The following is a 6000-nucleotide window of genomic DNA, read 5'->3' as shown; positions in this document are numbered from 1 at the left end:
GAAAAAAACAAAAATAAACTACCTATAAGATTTTTTAAACAAGAAATTATTCTTATTGTTAATATCCAAACACATTTGTTTCATTCTATATATTAGAATACACCATCATTAGGCCTTGGGAATCTTGGTTGACCATTTTGTTTATAAGAATATTTGAGACTTTCAAATCTAATGGTTTGGTGGGTTTTTTTCTTTTTGCAATATTATTGAATAAAGTGTACTCATATATCTGCTCACTCCACTCAGCATCAGTTCATAAATCCATTCTCAGATTCTTCTGAACCTATTTTTTAAAAAATTATAATGCTATAGTATTCCATTACCTTCATATACCATAATTCGCTCAACCATTTCCAATTGCTTTGTACCACTTTTATTTCCAGTATTTAGCCACTATATTAAAAAAAAAAAGACCCACTAGAACTATTTATGCACATATAAAATGTTTCCTCTTTATCTTCTTGGGATAGATCTTTTAATTAAGGTAAAGCTGAATCACAGTTTAGTGTATGTATACAGTTTAGTAGTTTGGTGAGGGGCTAAGAATGAGGAATAGTTCAAAATTGAATGGATTAGTTCATAGCTTCCGCAGTTGTCCATCAATGTTATGCTTTCTTGAAGCTCCTCCCTACATAATTTTCCTTTTTTATCATCTTTGCTAATATAATGTATATTAAATGGAATTTCAGACTTTATTTAATTTAATTTGGATAATTTTTATATGATTATATTTTATTTATATCTTTATAGATTATTATTTATAATTTATATATTATAATAAAATATATTTATAATATAAATTATAGATATTTATATCTATAAGATATATCTATATATATATATATATATCTTATTTATTCAAAACAGTTCCTCATATGGGTGTTGATATTTTCTGAGAACTCTTCTAGTTCTACTTCTATGATCTTATCAATTAGAATTATGGATAATGAATGGGAAGCTGATTGAGGTCATCCATTAATATGTCATTTGTTTGTGAATATCTTAAGTACAGTAATAAATAAACAATTAGTTGAATCCATAATTAAATAGAATGTGAGAGCCTAGCTGGATCATTTTGGTTAATTCCATAATATTTTTAATTATCACCTCATATGACATTGCTGAAAAGTTTTTTTTCTTTCCTAGTTACATATTTCTTTTTTAATTTTAGTTGCACTCCATTGCCATTTTCGTTATTTTTTTTTTACAAAAAGTGATTTTATGTAGTTGAAATTGTCACTTGAGTTCTCTGTCCCTTATTTTCTTATTAGAATTTTCTCTCTGAAAAATAATTTTCTTCTTAATCCTCTGATTCTTTTGATTATGTGAACCTTTATATCTAAGTCATTTGCAAATCCATTTAAATCTTTTAATGGTATATGATGTGAGTACAGAAAAGTGTTTTGTTAGGATTAATTTAATTAATGATTATTAGATTATTATAAGAAGTTTAAACACATTTTTTGTTTATAAGGGAGAGGAAAAAACCTTCCCAGATGCTGATACCACAAACAGTATTAAACAAAACATGAGAAGAAGAATAACAGAGAAAAGATAAATTACTATTATGGAGTCTCTGTAGAAGACATTTTTAAATCCTAATGAATGGGAAAGATATTGAAGAAATGGAGATAACCTAATTTCCCCTGATTTTCAAAAAAAAAGAAAAAAAGAGAAAAATGATGCTAAATTCTGTATATATTGGTCAACAAAATTGAATATAACTAAAAAAAATCTAGAATATATAAGGGATGGCTTATACACATTGAAAAGGGAGGACATGATCACAAAGAGACAGTATTTCAGCAAATTAAGTATCACAAACTAACCTCATTTTCCTTCTTAACATTTCTCTTCTTTTGTCATGATGCCTTCCAGACCCTCTCTGAGAAGCTGTGAGGGATCCAAAGGATATAAGAGCTGGGAATAATGAAATGTAAAAGAGAGACAATTTTATTTCACCCATTTCTCGAGTTTTCATTGTCATTTTATTTAAGTTTATATATTGAATTGTTTTCCTTTCCCTATTATTTCAGCTTTTGATGCTCTAAAAATCTTTCTTGTTAGAAGATTATGTGCCAGAGATGGAGGGCAGTTCAATCATATATGCTTAGATTTATTTTTTGTTTCCTGTTCCCAAAATAAATGGGTTTTTGGTCATGTATATTGGCAGTTAGATTAATTGGGTGGGAATGTCTCCCTCAAAGACTGAGAGATCACTGAACTTTAACTGATATTTAGGTTGATCTCCTAATTCAATTGCACTGGCTGTGATCACTAACATTATAATTTTTGTTCTGACTTCAATATGTATCCTATGGTTTCAGCATTAGGTGTTTAGAATGTAAAAAGACAAAAAACTAGTGTGCCTTTTGTTTCTATTATATAATTAAGGAGTCTCTTCAATACATAATCTAAAGAGTTTTTTTTTTTTTTTTTCTTTCAGACTTGGAGATTCTTTTAAGGTCATGGCTCAGTAGAGCTTCTCACAGGTAATGAAGGATCATTTGTATTAAGATACCTTTGAAGACTCGAGGAGAGGGGAGAAAAGGTTTTTTTTTTCATGGCAAGGAGCTGTAATTTCATAGCAGACAGCACTCTTCTGTACATCCCTTCAAGGATTCTTCTAAAAAACGCTTTGATATTTTCTTCTGAGCCTAGACATCTCCTCCTCCTTTCAGAGATTGCTGAATTTGACTTTTATAATCAAGCCTTTTCCCCTTTTCATATGAAATACTTCTTTTAAAAATGCATGAGAAATAAATTCCAAAAGACAGAACATCTTATTCTAACTTATTCCAACTTGCAAAAAGAGAACGAATTAACAGCTTTAACATTTTGTGCTGAAAGGGATGATGATTTTTAAAATAATTTTAGGATTCTATTTGTAAATACTTCAACAAATTATTTTTCAGATGCATATTAGTATGAAAGTGACCAAAGACTTGAAGATTATAGAAATCAAATCCAATTTATGGCAGATCTTATCCAGGTTGAAAAATTTTGAGTACAGGGCCAGAAATGGATTTCATATATATTATTTCTCTCAATCTATACACCTATGTTTAAAAAGCATCTTGACCAGATTAATGACAGGGTGTTAATTTTTCAGATTTAAGAGCTCTGAAAAACAATTTATCTGTTCAGATGTGAAGGAATTTGGATCTGTGTTACCACAAGTAGCGACAATGATGAAACATCAGTCTTTGAAACATTGAAGGGAATAGGAACCCTATTTCTGAGAGAATGCACTTAATACCATGGTTATTTTATTGCTCACTTAATGGTCTCATTTGCTTAAACTAAAATACCTATATTTAATGAAGCCAGACAAATTAATATCTGATTATATGTCATTTTGGATCCTCTTGGTTAATGACATAGAGTTTCTGTAATATTGAGAAGAATAGAACTGGGAATACTGTTATTAGTATATGGTTCTCTACTTCTAGTAGGGCAAAGGAATGAAGGGCATTCATACATGATCATTCACTATCATGTGCATTTATTTGATTTGCTCAGTTACAAACACATAGATACTCAAAATTAAATGGGACTCATAGGCCATCTTGTTGAGATTCAGCACACGACAGGGAGTTATGGGAACCCCCTTCTGGTCAGCACAGGTTCTTCATAAATGAATTTATGAACCCAAAAAGTTAAACTGGCAAATTCCTTAGTGGCAAGGTCCCAACAAAGAAGTAAAGCTATAGCAGAGAAATCCTGACAGAGAGGTAAAGAGGGGTAAGGTCCTATTAGGGAAATAGGTGAGAGAGATAAAGAGGGAGTAATGCTGAAAAGAGAATGTCTTTTCAGCAGGCAGAGGGTTGCAGCTATGCCAAGGGGAGAGAGAGGTTCCTTGGCATGATTCCTGATTTTAGGTCCTCTGCAAGGAATTGAGCTTAAGGAAGCTTGTTATATGGGTAGCTCTTGGGAGTGGAGGGGAGCTGGGAGCAGTTTGAGTTGAATCTTCTTAGTGTCCCTTGACTAATCTCCAACTCAATAAAGTTGGATAGAAATCTCTAGCTCCAGCTCAGGTTAAGTAGAAGTAGTCCTGGACTCAACTAATCCCACCCAGATAGCAGAATGAAATCACTTTATCTTGATTCCCTGGGGAGGGTCTCTCAGGGGAGAGCTTCTCTGAGGAAGTTTCCCCAGTTTTCCCCCTAAAGTCCAAGAGAGAGAATGAGAGAGTTTCTGGGTTCCCTTCATCAATCTATTCCAATTGATGCCTGAAAGAAAGTATAACTTCCAGTTGTTTATTTATTTTGTTTTTGTTTTTTGTTTTTTCCTTGAAATCCTTTAATGAGGAGAGATTTCCAAATCAGTTCTTTCCACCTTTGTTTAATTCTAATTGGTAAAAGATTTTCCTCATCATTCAGGTTTTAACTTATTTTAACTATTCTTTAAAGGAGAAGTCTGGCTACATTTTATTCCCTTTCAGTGACCTGATTACTAAAGGGTTTTTAGGAGTTCATTTCCTCTGTCACTAGCTAAAACCCTCATACCTATTGTGTTTTCTCTATTTTTGAGACCCAATAAAATTTTCAATCCTATTTTAATTTAAGTACTTAACTTCTGATTAGCTTTGAGAAAAAGATATTTGCTTCATAGATAAAGCAGGAACAAATATTCAAACATTTCTCCTAACTTGTTGAGAGTATAAGCTTCTTATAATATTTCAGTTTGTAGAGAGTAGATGGATACATTCACATCTACATAGTTCACATATACATGGAATTAGTCTCATTAAAATCAAGTCTAAAAGCCCAAAACTTTCTGAACTGGCTACAACAGTGGCCTGTATTCCCATATTTCTTGATTCCCATGTTAATTCAAGCATTATCATTGGAGTCTATATACCCTATATCTAGAAAAGGAAAGAAAAAAAGGAAAATACTCATTTCTTGTAACCTCATAATTTAGGAGGGAAGGGGGAGGCAGTCCTTGGGCCTTTTCCACTAAGACATAAAACCCTATTCCTTGCAAATGAAGGGAATCCTCATCCTCAGCCATGAATACAGGGAAAAACCTGCTGGTATTATGTTAGGCCTTTAAACAACAAAACCAAAAAACAAACAAACAAAAAAATCATCAACAACTTGAAGTGATTTGAGAATAAGAGGAAATGAATTTTCATTTGAAAAAAATTAAAAACCAACAAACAAATAAATAACTTGAAAACATTCTGAGTATACAGTCAATGCTGCTCCCACTATTTGATGGACAAACTTTGAATATTGACCCTTGCTCTAGTCTGCTAACCTTCCAGAAGCATGTCTCTTAGCATTTTCTACATATATTACTTCATCTGAGATGGCTTATAGTAGGTCAGCTGATGATTACACTTACTTCAAATCCCAGTTTTCCTCTCTGCATATCTCACATACTGCTACTAATTCTGTCTTCTGAGGATTGAAAACAATTCCAATAAAATCTCCATCAATCAGTCAAAAAACAGTCTATTATACACCAAGCACTATGTTAGACATCTACTTAAAAGGAACTTACATTTAAACAGGAATATGACAAGGACATACCTACACATGTACAAAATAAAAATAAAATAAATACAAATTAATGAAAATACTTAATTATGGTAGGGTTTGAGTGGGAAAGAACTAGAAGCAGTAGGATCAAAAAATTCATGTAGAAGGAGATTTTTCTGTTGCATCTTGAAGAAGAGGTAGATTTTTATGAGAATGTGAAGTGGGATTGTAGGCAAGAGGAATGATTAGTACAAAGGTATAGAAATGTTAATATAGATGGATTGTTGTATATAATGGACTATTGTATGTATCCTATAGAGAGGGACAATTTGGCTGGAATGAAGTGTGGGGGGGTAATAGGCAACAGGGTTGGAAAGATAGGTTGTGACAACATTGTAGACATACTTTAAATGCTATAAGGATGAATTAATATTTTATCCTAGAGACAATAAAAAACCCCTGGAATTGACTGAGCAGAAGATTCACATGGCTAGTTCTGAGTTTAAGAGAA

Source organism: Sarcophilus harrisii, chromosome 2, assembly GCF_902635505.1.
Source record: "Sarcophilus harrisii chromosome 2, mSarHar1.11, whole genome shotgun sequence".
NCBI classification, from domain to species: domain Eukaryota; kingdom Metazoa; phylum Chordata; class Mammalia; order Dasyuromorphia; family Dasyuridae; genus Sarcophilus; species Sarcophilus harrisii.
Note: the sequence above shows the minus strand (reverse complement) of the source record.